Source organism: Bos taurus, chromosome 28 (genome assembly GCF_002263795.3).
Source record: "Bos taurus isolate L1 Dominette 01449 registration number 42190680 breed Hereford chromosome 28, ARS-UCD2.0, whole genome shotgun sequence".
Classification (NCBI taxonomy): Eukaryota; Metazoa; Chordata; class Mammalia; order Artiodactyla; family Bovidae; genus Bos; species Bos taurus.
In genome coordinates, this window is record NC_037355.1 from 18,942,519 (window position 1) to 18,965,817 (window position 23,299).

The following is a 23,299-nucleotide window of genomic DNA, read 5'->3' on the forward strand; positions in this document are numbered from 1 at the left end:
CTGCCAACCCCGCGGGCGGCCACCGCGCGCCGCCCCGAGGGGGAGCTCCTGGACGTCCGAGTGCGAGTGCCGGGCGAACTGGGCGCAGAGGGCAGGACGCAGGCCGGGGGCTGCTCGGGAAGGGGTGAGCCGCGCAGTCTTCAGCGGCTACCCTTCCCAAAGGAGGAGGCTGAGTGGGGGTCAGATGGGGGATGGGACCCCAGCGAGGAGAGGCGGGCTTGCCCGGCCCGTCAGAGAAGCTCGTTAGAGTAAATGGGAGTGACCGACACTGGAATTATTCGCAGTTTTCCAACAACTCACACCTCCTTATGAGCTGCGCCACGTCAAGCCAGCCTTGCGCCAGGGGTTGGTTGGGGGCAGGGGCAAACAACAGCGGCAAAGAGGCTTTGCAGGCTCCGGGGAAAGGTGCCTGGGGCCAGTCCTGGGAGGCCTTCCCTGAACCTCCGCTGGAAACGGGTCAGTAGATTCTCTCTCTCGCTCTCTCTCCCTCTCTCCCTCTGTCCTTCTCTTCCTCTGTCCTTCTCTTCCTCTCTCTCCCTCTGCCTCCCTCACCACCTTTTAAGAGTAATAATGGAATAAAGTCCAGGCATACTCATCTCAAGGCAGCCATCCTGAGGATGGGTAATAAATTCGGAAAGCTGAAGTAACTTGCCTAGGTAGCGCAGCTGATAAGTTGTGGTGTCCAAACTTGCAACCGGGTCTTCCGACTCTAAGTACAATGCTCTGGATGCTACATTATTCATATGGGAAAACCCAGTTCCAGAAAGAGAACGGCTCTTCGAGGACTGGGAGCCTGGTTCAGCCCATCAGGAAAGAAACAGGTCACTTTCGACAGCTTCATCTTCTTCCTTTGGCATTTCTGAGGAAAAGAGGAAAGCTGAAGTCAGGGATTTCAAGAACATGGGACAAGGTACTGTCATGGACATACCCCTCTCCCCAGATTGAAGGAAGAATTTGAGTTCTTGGGCTTTCCTAGGCCGTGTTATGAATGAAGTGACCAGGTTCCCACAAAGCTAGCATACTAATAGGCCCTGTAATAAGAGAAGCCAATCCCACAGTATCCTTCCTGGAGTGAAGAAGAAGTGAGAGAGAGGGGGGGAAAAAAGAAAGGTAGAGACAAAATCCTAAAGGTGTTTACAGAGTAAGATATTGTGCCTAGGAAAGGAATAAGGGGGAAGGTGTCAGTTGAATACAGAGATGTACTGTGGTCTCTACTTTTAAGCAGTTGCGTTTATTCTGATCAAAAGCTGAACAAATAAATTCTTTTCTTTAAAATTGTCAAAAAGCTCAAGTAAATGGAATGCTCCAAGATGGATCAGTGTTATTATAAAGAGTAGCAAATTGATGCCAGGTTCTGATTTGCTTTGTCCTGATTCCAGACCCAGGGAGTACAAGAGGAAGGAAGCAGAGGCGCCCCTTAGGCCTGCCCTGTGATGGGGGTGAGGAGGAAGGGAGGCACACAGGGTCCTGGCTGGCCCTCGAGGTCTACGCACTGAGTGGTTTTCAGCTTTTTTCCACAGTGTGGACTTGAGAATCACTCAATCAGCCATGAAGCATGTCACAAATAACTTGTTAACATTTGTATTTTGATTTATTAAGAAATATTTGTAAACATTTTTATAGGCTATCCCTATTGTCATGTCATTTTCACTCACTTCCATTCTAACACTGACACTGGAGTGAAACAGAATTGCCTTTAATTATGGACACACACAAGGGTGTGAATCCTGAACTCAAAAACCATAGCTCTGTGAACCTCAGGGATGAACAGACTAATTGCCAACTCTGCCATCCAGCCAAGCCTTTCTTAAAGGTGCCCCTCTGTGCTGAGAAAACTGCTAAGTGCCTTCCTGCATTCAGCATCTCACTATGAATCTGGTAATCTCAGGGACTGTAAGCCAAACCGAGATTATGCCAAAGTTGTTGTGAAGCCTGAGAGAATCTTTGCTTCACACCAGTCCAACGTGTAGCCAAATTCATGTGTCATCGGTACAAACAATCTGGATGGGGAAGTAAGACCCCTATGATCCTGTTTTGTAGTAGCAACAGCACTGGCCTAAGCAGAGGTTCCTTTAAGGTGAACTTTAGACTGAAGCAATTTAGCACGCACGCATGTCGTTAAGTCAACAGGTATTTCTCTAGCATCTTCTGTGTGTCAGGCGCTATGCCAAAGGCTACAGATCCCTAAAACTAAGCCTAGTTCCCAGCCCCTTGGAGCTTGCAGTCAATCACACAGATATACAATTGTAAACAATGACAATGTTTGACCCCAGTGAAGAAAAAAGGACAAAGGATCCGATTCAATCTAGGTCGGCTTCTCTAAGCAGAGATCTGAAGAATGTGTGAGGCTTAGGGGAAGGTCCGTGGATAGAGTATTTCAGGGAGAAAGAGTCAGTATGAAAAAGACCCAGACGTGCAGGGAAGCAAAGTGCATTTGTGGAATAAAGAAAGTTCAACGTGGGTGGAAACCTCCAGGCTGCCTTCCTTGCCTAGTGCACTGGAACGGAGGGTGGCCAATCCAGCCAGGCTCCTTGAAAGTCCCTACCCTTCTCCCACCCTTCAAAAGACTTTAACTTCTATGACTCTCCTTTTCCTCTGCCATTATCTTTTCCGGATAATGACAATGGCATTATACTTTTTACCTTTGAGGTTTGTTTTTTTTTTTTTTTTTTTTTTTTTTTACCACTCAGCTTCTGAAGCATGCCAACAAGATTTCATCAAGAAGAGAGAACATATACAGAAATTCTTATTGGCATCAGCATTCTGTTTCAGTGACAGTCTTAATGAAATAACGTTCCTTAGTTGTCTATTTCTCCATACTGAAATGACAGACAATGTGAATTTTGTCCCATTTAAAATGAATAGAGTGGAGAAGTGCAGTCTTTCTAGTAGAAACACATCATGTCAAATCTACAGATCACTTTACCATTGCTGGCAAAGAATAAAAGGTAAATCAGTGCATTATTTATCACCATTATGACAAGCTGGATATCAACCTAGGGTCCAGGTTAATAAGTGATAGTCTGTCAATCTGGTCATTAAGGCTCGAAGCAAAATTTCCATCCCAAGTCACACTTTTTTATGCCTTTAAGTTTAAAATCTTTCAGCTTATATATCTAATTGTACAAAAAATGAAGTTCACTATAGGAAATTCCTGGAATTTTTAAAGAGAAATTTATATTTAATCTTCATCTATAATTTCTGACTCACAGCTTCTAAAACCCTTCTAAAACCCTTGGAAGGGAAATTCCTGGATTTTTTAAGCACATATAACTAGTCTGCTTACATTACCAGGTTACAGGAAGCAATTTTTGTTTTTCCAAATGATGCCAGATGTACTATGGAAGCTTTCTTTCTGCACTGAGAAAAGGACGGGGCAAATCAGTGCATCTAGTTGTCAGAGCAATTTTCCAGTATTTAAATAAAAAAGAAGGGCTTCCCTGGTGGTCCAGTGGCTAAGACTCTGCACTGCTCCCAACGCAGGGAGCCAAGATTTGATCTGGCCAGGGAACTAGGTCTCACATGCTGCCGCTAAGAGTTCGCAGGCTGCAATTAAAGATTCTACATGCTGCAGTAAAGACCTGAAGCAACCAAATAAATTTATTAATTCCTAAAAGGAAAAAAAGAGAGATAAGGCCCCAAACATTTCATATTTCAACTGAATAATCTTGATATTACGAGCTCTGGAGACCCATCTGGTCTGGGTTCAGATCATAGATCATGGGCTCAAAGTCTAACTCTGACAGTACCTGGCTGTTTGTTCTTAACTAAGTTATATAATTTCTCTGTGCCTCAGTTTCCTCAACTATAAAGTGGACAAAATGATCACGTATATATGTATATATACATATATAAAATATCTCTATATATCATGGGCGTGTGTGCGTGCTATGTGCTAAGTCACTTCAGTCATGTCTGACTCTGTGAGACCCTATGGACTATAGCCCCCCCAGGTTCCTCTGTCCATGGGGATTCTCCAGGCAAGAATCCTGGAGTGGGTTGCCTTGCCCTCCTCCAGGGGATCTTCCCAACCCCAGGAGCGAACCCATGTCTCTTATGTCCCCTGCATTGGCAGGTGAGTTCTTTGTCATTGGTGCCACCTCATGAGTGTACTAAGGATTAAATACAGTGATATATACGAAGCACAGCACATACTGTTAGCTATTAAATTATCACTATTATGGAACACCCATTTGGCAAACAGACACGGTGCAGTGTTTTTCTCAGTTCACTGCTTTCTTCCTCACAACCACCTTGAAAATTAAGGCTATTTATTCCTGTTTTACAGATCAGGGAACTAAGGCTCAGAGGAGATACCCAAATTCACCAAGTAAGGAGGTGGCAGAGCCAGAATATGAACTCTGTTCTCTCCATTGCCAGAGCCCACATCTTTCAAGTATTGATACATCATGTGGTACAGAGCAGCCTACAGATGACTAAGATAAAGCTGATAAAGCATAAGAGTAGCTACACTACAAATATTGATATGTGAGGTGTTGGTAATATTTATTCTTAAATTCTGAGTTTCCACTTTCAAAAATAATGATGAGAAAAGCTAATCCAGAAAGCAGCACAGATTTGCATGGAACTCATAACAACCTCTACCCTTCTGGAAAACGTCATCTAAACTTGGAAAGCCAAGTTCCACATTCCGAAAATTGAATTGACACAACACCCCCCCTTTTTCTCCCAGAAATATCAAAATACATAACAGTAATAGCGTTGCTTTTTCAAGGAAGTTTGGAAATGTGGAATAGAAATTTTAGTTTTTGGAAGAGTGGATTAGTGAATGACCTCCAAAATCTGGAGATAGGGCTCGAAAAGAGACATTCTTAGCCTTGCTGTCACCTGTGTATGGGACCTGCCTGGTGCTGTTGTCTCAGTTATTTTCAATGCTGTTACTTTTTCAAATCCTTTGTAAATTCCCTGAAGGCAGGGACCTTGAATGGTGTTCTCCCTGTCTGTGCTCCAGTAAGCAGAGTTCTGGAGAGAAACCCAAAGTACACCTTCCCAGCAGGGAAAGGGAATGAAACCTGGCCTTCTGAGATTTTCATATGCTGTCTTATCCGAGAACTCCTAAGTAACTATTTCTACCCAGTCCACAGATGTTTTCCCCAGAAGATGTTGGATTGCAGAATAAAGATATGGACCTCAGAAAACATCCTCTGAAGGGTTTGTCCTCAGGTATGCTCTTTGTTGGAGATTTAAATCATCCAGTTCTGAGCACCACGCTCTAATGTAAGCTTAGGGGGTGCCACTGATGTGGTGGCAGCCAGCCAGCAGTGAGAACCACTTCAGAGACATCTACCCTGAGCCCTGTTCAAGGCATCCGGCCCTCCTTCCTGACTCCTCGCTTCCTCATACAACTGGTCACCAATGCAAAGTGACACAAGTCACTGGTGAATGGAAAGGACTAAGGGCAAGGAACCCCAAGACTCCCTTACCAGTTCTGCCCTTGCCAACTGACTGATGGTTGGTGGTTGATGCTGGGAGAGACCAGCTGAGTGTGCTCCACTCTACCGCTCAAGCCTCTGGTGGCAGCCTTTCCCCATATCTGATGATATGTCTTAACTATGTGCCACAAAGATGTAGAACCATCAGGTCCCCTCATTCCTGCCCAGAATTTTAAATAACAGTCAAAAAGTCCACAATGTTTAAAAAGAGTTTACGTTCTCACTGTTTTGAGTGAGAAAAGTGGTGGGGTGGAGGGAAAGCATTGGTTAAAGGGGAATGCCAGCAGCTGTGCTGAGTGCAGCCCTGTTAGTGGGAAAAGCACCAGACTAGGGTGGGCTCAATGATGTCTCTCCAAAATAATAATATTCTCAATAGTAATAATAATAATGCTTAATATTTATTGAGCATTTGGTCACTCAGATGGTAAAGAATCTGTCCACAATGCAGGAGACACGAGTTTGATCCCTGAATCGGGAAGATTCCCTGGAGAAGGGAATGGCTACCCACTCCAGTATTCTTTCCTGGGAAATCCCTTGGACAGAGGATCCTCTGGGTGGTACCATCCTCTGGGTGGTAAAGAGTCAGATATGACTGGGTGACTAACACTCTCACTTTTCACTTTTAAGGGTACTCAGCACTCTGCTGACTATGTTCCCTTATCTATTAGTCTACTAACCACCCCAGGAAGCAGATATCATTACTCTCTTCACTTTGCAAATGAGGAAACTCAGTCACCAAAGCCCACACCACAGAGCTAATTAAGCAAAAGTGCTAAGACGTGACCCCAAGCAATCTCCAACACTTGGACTGCTAGTACATACCTTAGCCCATGAACTAGGCAAGCCACTTAACTTCTCTGCACTTCTTAACACTGGGACTGGGCTTGTCTTCCTCAACTGCCCTCAGCCAGAGAATTGTGGTCAATCAAAGGAAAAGGACTAAAGATGTGTTCTCAAAAGTGGAACATTCACTTCACATCTAATTGTTGCCTCCCTGGGTGATAGTTTGGGATGCTGGAGCTTCAGTTGTCAGAGATGAATATAGATCAGGATGTAATAGAAGGTGATGTTTGTGATTCCAGGTATTGAACTGAATTTCTAACCTGTTTGCTTGCTGACTAGTCCTAAAGCCCTTCAAAGAGGTCTCTTTATCCCTCCTCACATTGAAGGGTGGTCCAGACCCGTGTTCTTTTCATCTGGAGATGGGGTTGGAGAAGGAGTCTACTGGCATACTGGGGCCTTTGGAAAAAGTCCTTGCTTGGCAGTTCTGCTTCTACTTCTCCTGCTAATAATAGGCCTAGACACGGGGTCACACTCCTTCCTGGATCCTAATAATTAACTAGAAAGCATGTTTCTGCTCAAAAGCTGTTGTACCTGAGAGAATATTGTGGTCACAATGCATTCACCACTGGGTAGCGGAACAATTCCAATCAATGGCCTTGTAAGCATACAATCAGAGCCTCCCCAGGGATCTGGCAACTCCCAGCCTTTTCAAATTTGAAAGATTGCTTTTTAAAAAATATGATTATTTAATCAACAGCCCGTGGAAACTTCAAAAAGAGGAAAATGAAAACAATTTAGATTCTTTCTTCTCTCTGTTTGGCTTTTACGAAACAAACAACACCAAAGACATGACCAGGTTGACCACTTTAGTCCCTTCATCTGTTACTCAGAAATCTTGGGAATGGAAGCCGCTTTAAAAGGAGGCCTATTTCCTTGCTTTTCCTGCATTTCGGGCTTGCCATCAAAAACTCTCTCCTATAATAGTAACTTGGATGGAATGTTACCCCTGAAATGAAAAACAGTATCTGGAATCCCAATATGTAGATATCCTAGGTAAAAGCTGGGTGGTTCCAGTTGAGCCAGAGTGGGCTTGACTTCATCCACTCTGTGCAAAATCTCTGGGGTTGAAAGCCACTGCTCTGAATGTACAAAGCCAGCCCACAATGTTCTGTGGCTGGGGCTGGTTTAGACAGGTGAAGCAGAGAGCAAACGAATGTATAGGGATGGACCTGTGTTGCTTTCAAATATCGGGACAAGTTCATGGTGTTTTGTTAATCCATTCAGTGAATATTTAATATTAAGTACTTTGTATATACCAGGTACTATGCTAGGTGCTTGGGATGTTTCAGTGAACAGAATTCCCTGTCTTTATGTAGCTTACAGCCTGAAAATTCCTATGAATTTAATTCCATGAACTAAAAAAAAAAAAAAGGAAAGGAAACCTCTGTAGTTTCTTCCCTGTCTTCAGCCAGAAATATGCTTAGGCCACCCATACCCAGGTACAAATCTCTCCTAAGGTCACTAGAGAAAGAATACCAAACGTGCTTCAGTAACACATTCCGGTGTTTAATATCCTTGAAAGACATTTTTCAGAGATAGAAAACACCCCCTTTTGATTATGTAATTTATTTTATTTTCTCCTCTGGAGGCATGAAAGAAATTAGTCATGATAGTCTGAGCAGAACCTGTCACAGGCTGAACTATAGCTCTCAACCTTTTCTGTTTCCCATGGAAAAATCTCCATTTCTATAGCCTATCCTTAGAATTGTTGCCTTTTGACCCTTTCACCATCCACCTCAACTCCGATAAACTTCCTAATTCCTCAAACTTCCCAGTGATCATAAAGCCTAACAAGACATTTTATTTGGTACTCTACCCTTTCCAAGCCCTTTTCATAAATGGTACTTCCTTTAGGCCTTGAAATACAACCCCATGATGTTGGCAAGGCCACATTCTCTTCTGGATTGTCCACAGAAGCCAAGTGAGACCCAGAGAGGCTCAACGACTTACCTAAGGTCACACAGGTAACAAGGAAGCAGAGCCAGCATTCCTAGCCAAGTCTCCTGGTGCTGATGTTGGGAGCTCTGTCTACTGCAAGCCTCAACTCCTGGTTGGGTAGGCCCAGGCATGTGAACACTTGTGAAATCCCGGAGACACTTTTATGGCTGGTGGCCAGGTAACATTTAGGTCATATCTCTGTTCCCCAGGTGTGTACTGACCCTGTTCTGTTCCTCCATGCCATTTTATCCCCAGTGGGTGAAGACTGGTAGCATGAAGTTCAACATCAACAACCAGATCCTAGGCTTCCAGGTCACGGAAGGCAGTTTTGGGTCCAGCCCCTGTAGTCCTCATCTGTCTCATTTCTGTGAGATTGGCAACTGACTCACTGATTACCACTCTCCGGATTATCAGCCTGTGGTGCAATCAGAAGAGATTCTCATCTCTGTGGGATGGCTAAGTGTGCTTGGGTATGTCTTACTGGGGTGACCAGCCTGACCAGGGGAGGAGACAAATTTACCAGCTTCATCAAAAGAAGGCTTTGATGGGTTTTTTTTTGTTTTTGTTTTTTCCCCCAAACTTAGCTAACCTGTGTCACAGTCTGCTTAGAGATGATTGCAATAGTATTTTTAGGTAAAATCTTTTATGTTTGTGGCTAAAATTTGGCCCATTTCAACTTGTTTGTCCAATGCCTGACACTGCTTTCCCCTCTTGTTCCTTGCCCTGAAGGGTTGCAAGGGAGTCAATACATTTGGAAGGAGCTGACGTGAAGACCCAGAAACTGGCCAGTAACTCTGCTGGTCCATCTTTGGATCTGGCTCATCAGAATCCTAGTTCCAAGAATCTGTACTAAAACAATAACAACAACAAAGAAAATGCCCTTTCAAAAAGCTAAATTTGATAAGAATCTGATTGCCTGTTATGCTAAGTTATGCTAAGTCACTTCAGTCGTGTGTGACTCTGTGCGACCCTAGAGACGGCAGCCCACCAGGCTCCTCCGTCCCTGGGATTCTCCAGGCAAGAACACTGGAGTGGGTTGCCATTTCCTTCTCCAATGCGTGAAAGTGAAAAGTGAAAGTGAAGTCGATCAGTCGTGTCCGACCCCTAGGGACCCCATGGACTGCAGCCTACCAGGCTCCTCCATCCACGGGATTTTCCAGGCAAGAGTACTGGAGTGGGGTGCCATTGCCTTCTCCGATTGCCTGTTACAATTTGTAAAAATCCCTACTCCTTACCACCCACCATATGCCCTTGCATGACTTGGCCTTGACCTCCCCTTTAATCACAGCTCTTTCCTCTTTCCCCAGGCTCACTAAATTCAGTCCCCTCTTCAGCAGCTTAGGCTCCTTCCCATCTCAAAAACCTGTGTGCTCCTCCCTTGATCCAGAATGGTTCCTGCCCTGACGCTTTGATCACCCCACATCTAGTTCTTCTGCTATAAACTAAATTTTTGTGCCCCCTCCATCCAAATTCAGATGTTGAAACTCAATACTCAAAGTGATGGTATTAAGAGGCGAGGGCTTTGAGTGGGGCTTAGGTCATGAAGGCAGAGTCCTCATGAATGGAATTAGTGCTCTTATAAAAGAAACCCCAGAGAGCTCCCTTGCCCCACTTCCACCTTGTCAGGACACTGAAAAGATACACCATCTGTAAGTCAGAAAGTGGGCTTTTGGGGAGGGACAAATTGGGAGATTGGAACTGACATATACACACTACTATGCATAAAATAGATAAATAATAAGGACCTACAGGTTACCACAGGGAACCCTGCTCAATGATCTGTGGGGACGTAAATGGGCAGGAAATCTAAAAAACAGTGGATATATATATACATGTAACTGACTCATTTCGCTGTACAGCAGAAACTAACACAACGTTGTAAAGCAACTATATTCCAGTAAAAATTAATAATATTAATAAAAGAAAGTGGGCTTTCACCAGAGACTGAATGTGTAGGCACCTTGATCACACACTTCCTAGCCTCTAGTACTGTGAGAAAAAAATTTCTGTTGTTTATCAACTACACAGTTTATGGTATTCTGTTAAAGTGCCCAAAAGGCATCTTATTCAGATCTCAGCACAAGCCTTCCCTTCCTGGCCTTCTCCACCCTTCCCCAGTCATCCTGTCCATTACTGTGCACTGTTCTTGGTGCTGAACACACATGAGGGTAAGGACCACACATTTTTTGACCATCACTGTGTGCGTGGAGAATCCCAGGGACGGGGGAGCCTGGTGGGCTGCCGTCTATGGGGTCACACAGAGTCAGACAGGACTGAAGTGACTCAGCTGTAGCAGCAGTGTGCCCAGAACCAAGAACACTGCTAGCATAGAGGAATGTGAAATAAGCACTTGCGGAATGAATGCATGAATAAGCAACGAGCAGTAGGGTTTGGGATCCACTGCCTAGAACAGTCCCTTTCCCCTCCCTGAGTGACAGTTGCCTCTTTTGTAAAAAGAGAGTATTAGCTTATGTGACGTCTAAGGCCCCATGCAGCTTTGGCTTTATGGGGAGCCCGAGGGCTACAGCCTCAACGTCACTCCATACTGGACTGTGCTTTTCTAGGTAATGCAGCATCTCAAATCATGACAGAGCAAAGCAGATTAGGCCCATAAAAGAGGCCTCCCTCTTTCTACAGAGAAAAAAATCAGGCTCTGCTCTTCCTAGGAAAAGGTCAGATAATTCTGACGGGAATTGTTTTCCATGAGACCTGTTTTCTTGTTTGTTTTTCTGGTTATGCTACTTGACTTGTGGACTCTTAGTTTCCCAACCAGGGATGGAACCCATGCACCCAGCACTGAAAGCTCAGAGTCCTAACAGTCCTAACCACTGGACTGCCAGGGATTTTCCTCTATAAAATCTTTTTGATTGAATCTTATTGCCTTGCTCATGCCAAGGCAATTGCAAATGGATGGAACAAATCATTTTTCAGATATATACATGAGATATGCTTAGAAGTAGGCTTAACTGAGTTGCAACTACTGGGATCTTTTTTTAACTTTTGTAAATAATGGTGATTTATCTTTTTGCAGTCTTCAGGTATGATCTTAGGATTCCACAAACTCTTTCAAATGGCTGTCCTGTTAAAATGATATATAATAAAATGAAAAGGAGACAGTTAATAAGAGGAAAAGAAATTATTTTCTACCCAGAGTCCAGAAACTTAAAGCTACTTGTGTTCTTTAGTCTAAGGTACTTAGGGCTGCGTGTTGTTTTTGAATGAATACTGCTAAATTTCAATAAGTAAATACCATTATTATCAACATTTGGCTTTGAATTCACTAATGGCACTCTTGTCGGATTACTTTCATTTCAATAACGTATTTTAATTTGGGCTATAGAAATGAAACTACAGTTTACATACTTTTCTTTAAAATCAAGAATAAGTCAATCAAGAATAGGTTGGCCTAATTGGGACCTAGTTATTTAAACACATCACAAATTTTTAAAAATAAATTTGCAGAAGTCACATTTTTTAATCACCATGTTCCAAAAGAATCAGAAATGTTAAAAATGAACAATACCAGACAGTTTTACAAATGTCATCTGTTAGAATCGGGGGGCCAGAGACTTCCGTGAAGGTCCAATGGTTAAGACTTTGTAGCCCAGTGTAGGGGGTGCTGGTTTCATCCCTGGTCAGGGAGCTAAAACTCCCACATGCCTTGGGGCCAAAACATACAGCAGAAGAAACACTGTAACAAATTCAACAAAGACTTAAAAAAAAATCCACATCAAAAAATCTTAAAGTAAAAAAAAAGAAATGGCGGGGGAGGGGCGAAGAGAAGGAGAAAAAAAAAGAATTGGGGGGTAGTGCTGGCAAAATAATCCAGTAAATATTTTTGAGACCTAATGTGTGCTCCACCCTGTACCAGAGGTTACAGAGAATGGCATATGAATTAGATGGTTTCCTATCTCTTGAAACCTCCAAGAAAAGAGGTAAGGCAAGTGCACAAAGAAAAAGGTTGCAAGGTGGTCATGATAGGTATTATCAAACAAGTGTTGTAAATGCTGAAAAATGTTGCTCTGCAGTCCCAAGAAGAGGAAGGACAGTCATGGGTGTGGTACTGGGGATCAGATGAGGCAGAACACTTGAAAATCACTCATTTTCCAGACTTGACCCTGTCCTTCATAGCTTGGTACACCTTTCTACCCTACACCTAGCACTGTGTTGTGGCTGTGAGGAATGACTAATAAACACTGACAGATCAATCATTTGATTGATATTCAATAAAAAACAAAGGAAACATAGTCCAAACATTTGCTCTAGCAGTCAATTGGTAGAATTAGTGGGTCCTGGGGACTTACTCAAGATGAATAAAATTTTTGGCTACTGTAGTTGTAGACCTATAAACAGAAATTCTGTACATATTTATCTCTCTTTTTTTTTTTCTTTTTTTTTGTTTTTCCTTACCCCCCCCCACCCTCCCCCTCCTCCTTCCCCCGATCCCCCCTCCCCGCCCACCGGGCCCCGGGCCATATTTATCATCTTCAGTTTTCTGAGCAAAGATTATTGAACCAAATCAAGGAAGGAAAAAAAAATACGCATTTGTGCAGTCTACTAAAGATGAAGGAGGTTGCATTTAGCAGCAGCTAAATTTTCTTTTCCATAGGAATACACTGAGAATTACTTCACAGATACTTCATCAAAAAGTGTTTCTGTGGCTCTGTGAGGGGAGAAAGTGGGTCCTGAATTGTGCTGGCTTGGTTTTATAAAGTGGATGTGAAAGTGAAAGTCGCTCAGTCATATCCGACTCTTTGCAACCCCATGGACTATACAGTTCATGGAATTTACCAGGCCAGAATACTGGAGTGGGTAGCCTTTCCCTTCTCCAGGGGATCTTCCCAACCCAGGGATTGAACCCAGGCCTCCCGCATTGCAGGCAGATTCTTTACCAGCTGAGCCACCAGGGAAGCCCTTATAAAGTGGATAGATAGAAGTAAAAGTTGAGCGTCATGCACAGGGCTGGCAGTCTAGAAGATCCTTCCCCTAAAGGATATGCCAGGCCCCTAGGGTTTCCCCTAAGAAGGAAAAGACAGGGTTTCCCCACCCACCCCAAGCCCTGGTCCCTGGACTCTCCACAGTTGCTCCCCCATCAGCTGATCAGTTTTGATCTGCAGACAGCTGTGCAGACAGCTCCCCTGGGATCCAGAGGCCCTGTTAGAAAGGAACCATGAGGAATCTTCAACATGTGCATTCTAGTTTGTTACCTCTGCTTGCACCTCCACAGGGCTCCTGGTTGGAATAGGAATCTAGAAGGAGCTACAGTTGCTGAGTTTGGAGAGTCAGGAGAAACCCCATTTTGTGACAGGGGGTCTTTGGCATGAGGCTGAGGGACCAGAAATCAGAAACTTGGGGGACACAGTGACTTGGCCTCTACCCTACCCTGCCTTTTACTCTGCCTCAGTGAGAACTAGGGGATGTTTAGCAATGAGAGTCTCATGATAAGGCAGTTGACAGGAAAGAAAAAAACAGAGACCGTGGATTTTAAAGTTTCCATTTGGAGTAAATTTTCAAAATGGAAAATTGATTATTTAAATATCAATGAATTTTTTTTTAAAGCAGGGACTTTTGTTGGTTCTGTCTCAGTGATTTTAATTAACTTTCAGAAGTCTATAGCAATAAAAGTTACCCATGATGCTATTATAGATAAAAATGTGATGGGCATAGATAAAATTACATGTTAATTGGCATAACTACCCAGTTAATATTTTAAGATTTGTTATTTACATTTCTTTGCTTTTGCTTTATTTTACATTGTAGTTCAATATGAAGATTAAGAGAAAGAACTTTCTCTTCATCTGCACTGAGTTATTTTTCACTTTGAGTTTGCTAGTTATTAGTCAGAGATGATAATAATAATTTTTCTTAAAGTGCAGGCTGCAGCCGAGAATTTCCAAATTGCTATGAGTCACCTCTGGAGCAGACAAGTCATTTATCCCCAAACCTCAGACTCAGACGTTGTGCCAGGAAGGGGATCCAGGATTCCCCACCTTTAAAACCATGACCCCTCACCATGTGGGATGGCTCTCCTTGGCTAGTCAGTGTGAGTGGCTGGGTCCCTTCAAGCAAGCCTCTGAGAAGTTTGTAATTTTCATGTTCCTTAAACCAATAACTTCTGTGTTCACTACCTCAGCATCACTGGACACATGATGCCCTAAACCTATGTCCAACTGCCAAACAGTGACAGACATTCATCAGCTGCACAGGAAAATCTGTATAGGTTACTGTGCCAAAAATGCCCAGTGTAAGGGCTTGGAGCATTAGGAGATCCTGCTTGTAGTCTTTGTTCTGCCAATAGCATTTAAGTCACGGAATCTCAGTGTGGCTCAGTGCTAGGTCACTCAAACTTCAGTCATTTTTATTTTATTCTGCACTATTATTTACTTTTACTTTTTGTTAAATGATTTACTTTAATAAATAAATATATTGTTAAATATATTGTTAAAATAAAACCTTATATTTACTATTGCAAACTAGAAACTTGTATTATTTAGTATAAATTTTTTTATAAATCATAAGAACAAATATATTGGGGTTTCCAGCCAACACAGTGAAGTGGCTTTTGAAGTTCAGCTTCTGGGAATATAAAGGATTAAGTATGGGGAACAGGAACTGGCTCTCTGCTTAAAACCCAGGGCTGAGAAAGGCTCTTCACTACTATTTTATATAATGTGTATCTTAAAAAAAAAAATTGCTAACCCACTGTCTGACCCATATACTTAAGTATGTAAAGATAGATACAGTTTAAGAAATAGAACTTTAATGAAGCCACCAGCAAATTAGTGAATGAAATACAGTAGGAAGAGAGAAAAAAAATAACTGATCAGAAGTCTTAGAAATGAAAAATATGCTAGTGAAAGTTATAAAACAATAAAATAAAAACCAGGGCTAGAGATAATCAGAGAGAGTGTTATTAAAGGGGAACATGTTGGGTTGGCCACAAAGTTCATTTGGGTTTTTCATAACACCTTATGGAAAATCCTGAATGAACTTTTTGGCTAACCCAATGCTACTGAAGAATTCAGCAGAACACAGCACAGACAAAAAAGATGAAGAAGATATAGAAAAAAAGAGGACAAAACAGAAGGAAAAAGGAGGTTCGCATGAGGGATAGATTGAGACTCTTCAACAAACTGTTCATAAGTCCCATTAGAAAAGAATGAAAAGAATAATGGAGAAGCATTATATGAAGAGATAATATTAACAAATTTTAGCAAGACAACATAAGATCAAAAGTGTATTGCAGAGTACCCATAACACCCAGATCTTGGTTTCTGTTACCATTTTCCAATAAAAGGAACCAGGGCTCCTTAATGAAATTACTGATTCCAAGACTGCAGCAGGAAAGACACAAGATAAGCATGGAGTATCTTATAGTTTGAGAAAGTAAGAAAATAATAAAACAACAGCAACAAAAATATATTGATGGAAGTATATCAAAGGGATATACAGGGAGCCAACTGAAAGAGCCACTTCCAAGGGCCAAAGCTGGTACAGCTCAAAGAACAAAATAAATGATTGATTTATAATGCAAAGTTTAAAAATACATGTGAGTTGAATAAATTATTGAATAAATAAACCGATGGGGGAGAATAGACAAATCTCACATGCAGAAGAATTCCAAATACTTTAGGTGGATACTTCGCCCCGGGAGGTGGAACGTAACTCATTACTTAGGGTGGGCTGCACATAGAGGCTTCCTTCCAAAGAGAACAGTGTGGAAAGGAGGAAGGAAGAAAGAGTAACCTTACAAGGGAGAAACCTGCAAACACTTCCTCAAGTCAGCTAATCAAGGTTACTATATCAACAGTGATTAAGTCATGTTGGTGGTATGTACCTTCAATATGATATGATGAGAATAGCACTTTATCTGTGTGATCTTCTTCCAAAAAATTACACTACTCCAGGCTAATTATGAAGAAAACATCAGATTAATCCTTTCTGAGGTCCACTCTACAAAATACTTGACAATCTTCAGAACTGTCAAAGTTATCAAAAATGAGACAAATCTGAGATTGTTACAACCAAAAGAAATCTAAGGAGACAGTTGACTAAATGTAATGTGATATCCTGGAACAGAGAAAAAAAGGATATTAGGGGAAATCTGAGAAAATCTGAATAAAGTATGGATTTTAGATAATACTAATAATATGCCAATACTGGTTTATTGCTGGGGACAAATGAACCCTAACAATGTAAGATAGTCATTATTCATTAAATTATACTGGATATGGGGTATATGGAAACTATATTATCTTCTCAATAACTCTGTAAATAAAAAACTTTTAAAATTAAAAGTTTTTGTTTTTTTTTTAAGTATTAGTGGCCAAGTACAAGGATAAGTGAAAGTGAAAGTGAAGTTGTTCAGTCGTGTCTGACTCTTTGCGACCCCATGGGCTGTAGCCCACCAGGCTCCTCCATTCTTGGGATTCTCCAGGCAAGAGTACTGGAGTGGGTTGCCATTTCCTTCTCCAGGGATTCTTCCTGACCCAGGGATCAAACCCAGGTCTCCTGCACTGCAGGCAGACACTTTACCCTCTGAGCCATAAGTTCCCATGAAATAAAACTTGTAGAACATCAAGGATAATGAGACCATCCCAACAGCAACCAAAGTAAAAAGATTACCTATACCTGTAAGTGAGTTACAACAAAACTTACTTTAATCAACAGTAACAGAAGCCACACAACCATGGAGATAAATCTTAAAAGTGCTGATGGAAAACAAAATAACAATCAACTTAAAATTTTATACCTATATAAGTCATTATCAGAGGATGGGAAAAACTAAGCCATTTTCAACACAGTATTTACTATTTACATACTTTAATTAAAATAATAAAAGATGCATTCCATAAAAGATAATTTTGAAGAAAAATTTATGTTGAGAATCTGCATTTCCAGATAGCAAAATTTATTATATTAATAAAACTGTGCTATGTTAAAAAAAAAAAAGAAAGAAAAACAGTGGTATTGGTAGAAAGATGGGCAAACAGATCAATGGAACAGAATAGGATCTAAAAACACATTCGCATATGACTAAGGCATCACTGCAATATAATGGGAAAATGATAGTCTTCGATTAGTGGTGCTAGATCAATTAGTTATCATATGTCAAAAAGGAACTGTGACTCTATTTCACACCATATACAAAGGTCAATTCAAAATGGATATTTAGAACTAAACGTGAAGGGTAAAACATTAAAGGTAACAAGCAATTTTTTAATGAACTTGGGGTGGGCACAGAATTCTTATATAATCCATAAAAGCACTAACCTCAAAGGAAAAATATTGATTATTTTGACTCTGTTAAAATGATGGTATTCCCATCTCTTTAAGAATTTTCCACAGTTTATTGTGATCCACACAGTCAAAGGCTTTGGCATAGTCAATAAAACTTGTGTTTCTCAAGGACACTTTAAGACTGAAAAGATGGGGCCACAGAGTGGGAGAAGATATCTGTCATACATATATCTAACAAAAGACTTGCATTTATCTTGTTAAAAACCATGTTATTTTCTAGTGGAAAATAGAACATCAAACCACTCATCACAATAAAGTTTAATGAACACTAAGACACAGGAAGTTCCAGGGTACTTTGGGAATCAGTAATCTAATTAATTCCTGGCAAGGCAAATCCCTTCTAAATCCTCTTGTGTTTATATGTTAGAGTAGGGCAGAGTTTGGGTGATCAATGAGCATTCCACATATCCACCTCATGAGAGAAACTATCTCTAGTTATTCAATGGCTATTAACCACTTATTAATAAGTTAACCACTTATTCAATGGTTGTCTTAACCAGATAGCCTGGCAACAAATTGGACGAGGATCTACCAAAAGTATCTGTCTTATGCAGTGACTGTCATGTCCTTGGTACCCTGAGACAGAAAAAGAGAGGGAAATGGAGCTGAGGATTCAAATAGAAATACTCTAGAAAAAAAAGACTTAAAGGAAATCTACCAAAATGCCACCTCCAGGTAACTTGATTGCTTAAACTCAGATAGAGATAGGTGATGTTATTTTATTTTTGAGTTTTTATATTTTCCACATTTTCTGCAGTGGATAATGTGTTACATTTGCATTTTACAAATTTTTGGTACTTGTTAATGTTTCGCATAGGGTAGGTTTTGAAGTTCCAGACCAATTGTATAGTGACAGCAACTTGTAGAAAAGATAAACTAATTAGTTAAAGAGATTTAGAATCTTTCTGACTACAGGAACCAAGATGCTACACCCAGTTTTTTCTTAAAAATTGTGGTGTGTGTGTGTGAAGTCACGTTAGTCATGTCTGACTCTTTGTGACCTTGTGGACCACAGCTCTCTAAGCTCCTGTGTCCATAGGATTCTCCAGGCAAGAATACCGGAGTCGGTTGCCATTTCCTTCTCCAGGGAATCTTCCCAACCAGGAATTGAACTCACATTTGTGCATTGATGGGTGGGTTCTTTACCACTAGTGCTACCTGGGAAGTCCAAAATTGTGGTGAATACATGTAATATAAAATGTACCATCTTAATCACATGTAAGTGTACAGTTCAGTGACATTATGTATAACAACTCACATTGTTATGCCACTATCACCACTTCCATCTCTTCCAAAACACTTTTCATCTCCCCAAACCAAAACTCTGTACCCATTTATTTCCCATTCCCCTTCATGAAGCCATTATTCTATTTTGTCTGTGAATTTTCCTAATCTATGTCCCTCATGCAAGTGGTACTTCATACAGTATTCATTCTTTTGTGACTGGCTTATTTCAATTAGCATGCCTTTAATCTTTATCCACATTGTCGCATGCGTCTAAATTTCCTTCCTTTTTAAAGCTGAATAATATTCCCTTGGATGCATGCACTATATTCTGTTTATCTATTCATGATTCAGTGAACAGCTGGGTTGCTCCCACCTCTTGCCTATTGTGAATAATGCTGTTATGAATGTGGGTGTACAGACACCTCTCTGAGTTTCTGCTTTCAGGTCTTTTGGATATATATCCAGAAGTGGAACTGCTGGTGGTGATGCTGGTGGTGTAGTTGCTGAGTTGTGTCTGACTCTTGCGACCCCAAGGACTGTGGCCTGCCAGGCTCCTCTGTCCATGGGATTCTCCAGGCAAGAACACCGGGGTGGGTTGCAATTTCCTCCTCCAGGGGATCTTCGTGACCCAAGGATTGAACGCCAGTCTCCCACATTGCAGGCAGATTCTTTACCAACTGAGTTATGGAACTGCTGGACCATATCATAATTCTATATTTGATTTTTTCAGAAATGCCATACCATTTCCCACAACCTCACCAACATTGGTAGTTTTTTGTTTTTTGATAATAGCCACCATGATGGGTGTGAGACAATATCTCCTTGTGGTTTTGATTTGCATTTCTCTGATGATTAGTGATGTTGAACATCCTTTCATGTGCTTATGGGCCATCTGTACACCTTCTTTGGAGAAATGTTTGTTCAAGTTCTTTACCAATTATTTTTTATGTGTCTGTTTAGTTATATAATTTTTTATATATTCTGGATATGAATCTATTATCAGATATATTATTTGTAAATATTTTCTCCCATTTGGTGGGTTGCCTTTTCATTCTGTTGGTTTTGTTATATCCCATTTTTAATTAAATAATTTCATGAGGGCTAGGGGTATGAAAGGAATTGGAATTTTTTTTCCAGGCCAGCAATTTGCACTGGGCCCACTGAAGCTAGGCTTCCCTCATAGCTCAGTTAGTAAAGAATCCTCCTACAATGCAGAAGACCCTGATTCAATTCCTGGGTCAGGAAGATCTGCTGAAAAAGGGGTTGGCTACCCACTCCAGTATTCTTGGGCTTCCCTTGTGGTTCAGCTGGTAAAGAATCTGCCTGCAATGTGGGAGACCTGGGTTCGATCCCTAGGTTGGGAAGATCCCCTGGAGAAGGGAAAGGCTACCCACTCCAGTATTCTGACCTGGAGAATTCCATGGACTGTATAGTCCATGGGGTCGTAAATAGTTGGACATGACTGAGTGACTTTCACTGAAACAAGGATGGCCTCAGGGTGTGTGACCAAGCATTCAGAGAGCTAAATCTGGTGTTTAATGTTTTTGACATGACTGAAGATAGCAGAAGTAAGAAAATCTCAGACTAGTCTTTGGCACATCTCTGTCTTGACCCCACAACCAAATGACATGCTGAGCCCTCTCTATTCTTCTTTCTCCAGTATGGTTGAATTCATCCTTCCTTTCCATTGTTCCACTGCTACCCTCATTTAGACATCTATGATTCTACTGTAGATTTCCAAAGGACTTGCTGTCCTTCAGAATGCCCCTGTGAAAAATACAAGCTGCAATTAAATATTCCATGTTTCAACAAATTTGAGAAATCCTGGGTTAACAAACACAGGACTTCCCAGGTGGTCCAATGGTTAAGACTCCGTGCTTCCAATGTAGAGGGGGCCAAGTTCGATCCCTGGTTGGGGAACTAAGATCCCACATGCAGTGCAGCCACAAAAACAAAATAACTCTATGCCTGTAGTGACAGTCACACAACTCTGTAAATATACAAAATACTGCATTTTGTAAGGAAAGCTAGTGAATTATATGATATGTAAATTATAACTAGAATAAAAAATTTTTCAAATACTTAAACACATTTTTTTCTTGCAGGACTTCTCAGATCATGTACTATGCAACTTCAGGTCAGTTCAGTCACTCAGTTGTATGCAACTCTTTGTGACCCCATGGACTGCAGCACCCTAGGCCTCCCTGTCCATCACCAACTCCTGGAGTTTACTCAAACTCATGCCCATTGAGTCAGTGATGCCATCCAACCATTTCATCCTCTGTCATCCCCTTCTCCTCCCACCTTCAATCTCTCCCATCATCAAGGTCTTTTCAAAGGAGTCAGCTCTTCGCATCGGGTGGCCAAAGTATTGGAGTTTCAGGTTCAACATCAGTCCTTCTAATGAATATTCAGGACTGATCTTCTTTAAGATGGACTGGTTGGATCTCCTTGCTGTCCAAGGGACTCTCAACAGTCTTCTCCAACACCACAGTTGAAAAGCATCAATTCTTCAGCTCTCAGCTTTCTTTACAGTCCAACTCTCACACCCATACATGACTACTGGAAGAACCATAACCTTGGCTAGACGGACCTTTGTTAGCAAAGTAATGTCTGCTTTTTAATATGATGTCTAGGTTGGTCATAACCTTCCTTCCAAGGAGTAAGCATCTTTTAATTTCATGGCTGCAATCACCATCTGCAATGATTTTGGAGCCCAAGAAAATAAAGTCTGTCACTGTTTCCATTGTTTCCCTATCTATTTGCCATGAAGTGATGAGACTGGATGCCATGATCTTCATTTTCTGAATGTTGAGCTTTAGGCCAACTTTTTCACTTTTCTCTTTCATTTTCATGAAGAGACTCTTTAGTTCTTCTTCACTTTCTGCCATAAGGGTGGTGTCATCCGCATATCTGAGGTTACTGATATTTCTCCCGGCAATCTTGATTCCAGCTTGTGCTTCCTCCAGCCCAGTGATTCTCATGATGTACTCTGCATATAAGTTAAATAAGCAGGGTGACAATATATGCCTTGACGTACTCCTTTTCCTATTTGGAACCAGTCTGTTGTTCCACATCCAGTTCTAATTGTTGCTTCCTGACCTGCCTACAGATTTCTCATGAGGCAGGTAAGGTGATCTGGTATTCCCATCTCTTTCAGAATTTTCCACAGTTTTTTGTGGTCCACAGAGTCAAAGGCTTTGGCATGGTCAATAAAGCAGAAATAGATGTTTTTCTGGAACTCTCTTGCTTTTTTTGATGATGCAGCAGATGTTGGCAATTTGATCTCTGGTTCCTCTGCCTTTTCTAAAACCAACTTGAACATCTGGAAGTTCACAGTTCATGTATTGCTGAAGCCTGGCTTGGAGAATTTTGAGAATTACTTTACTAGCGTGTGAGATGCGTGCAATTGTGCAGTAGTTTGAGCATTCTTTGGCATTGCCTTTCTTTGGGATTGGAATGAAAACTGACCTTCTCCAGTCCTGTGGCCACTGCTGAGTTTCCCAAATTTGCTGGCATATTGAGTGCAACACTTTCACAGCATCATCTGGTAAGATTTGTAATAGCTCAACTGGAATTCCATCACCTCCACTAGCTTTGTTTGTAGTGATGCTTCCTAAAGGCTCACTTGACTTCACATTCCAGGATGTCTGGCTCTAGGTGAGAGATCACACCATCATGATTATCTTGGTCATAAAGATCTTTTTTGTACAGTTCTTCTACGTATTCTTGTCACCTCGTCTTAATGTCTTCTCCTTCTGTTAGGTCCATACCATTTCTGTCCTTTATTGAGCCCATCTTTGCATGAAATGTTCCCTTGGTATCTCTAGTTTTCTTGAAGAGATCTCTAGCCTTTCCCATTCCATTGTTTCCCTCTATTTCTTTGCACTGATCACTGAGGAAGGCTTTCATATCGCTTCTTGCTATTCTTTGGAACTCTGCATTCAGATGCTTATACCTTTCCTTTTCTCCTTTGCTTTTTGCTTCTCTTCTTTTCACAGGCTATTTGTAAGGCCTTCTCTGACAGCCATTTTGCTTTTTTTGCATTTCTTTTTCTTGGGGATAGTCTTGCTCCCTGTCTCCTGTACAATGTCACAAATCTCACTCCATAGTTCATCAGGCACTCTGTCTATCAGATCTATTCCCTTAAATCTATTTCTCACTTCCACTGTATAATCATAAGGGATTTGATTTAGGTCATACCTGAATGGTCTAGTGGTTTTCCCTACTTTCTTCAATTTAAGTCTGAATTTGGCAAGAAGGAATTACAAATAGTACTGCAAATCTTCAAAAAGAGATTTAGTATGCAGGTATTCTAAGATTATTTAGCTGCTGAACACAGTTATGAATGTTCAGGGGAAGCACTATGAATCTTGAATAGGATCTAGAAAAATGCTAATATATGACAATCACTCAACCTTCTGATCCCATCACAGTTGAATTAATCGAACTGAAGTGTTGCCCAGAGGTATTTCCTGTAAGCTACCAAAAGAAAGGCATCAGAGTTTTAGGCTCAACTTATCTTTCTGGACTTTTCA

At 41.3% G+C, this 23,299-nt stretch overlaps 2 long non-coding RNA genes across 2 annotated transcripts in view; one reads left to right on the plus strand and one right to left on the minus strand.

Annotated features, from left to right (window-relative positions):
• Nucleotides 1-49: 49 nt before the first annotated feature.
• LOC112444760 (uncharacterized) lies at nt 50-9,147 on the plus strand. The gene is made up of 3 exons (XR_003033109.2): nt 50-456; nt 5,099-5,184; nt 8,964-9,147. It is a non-coding gene; the product is annotated as an uncharacterized lncRNA (long non-coding RNA).
• LOC132344134 (uncharacterized) overlaps nt 668-23,299 on the minus strand; it is an 80,871-nt gene continuing 58,239 nt past the window's right edge. Inside the window, exon 3 of the long non-coding RNA XR_009493254.1 lies at nt 668-859. This is a non-coding gene — a long non-coding RNA (uncharacterized lncRNA). The remainder of the gene's footprint in view (nt 860-23,299) is intronic.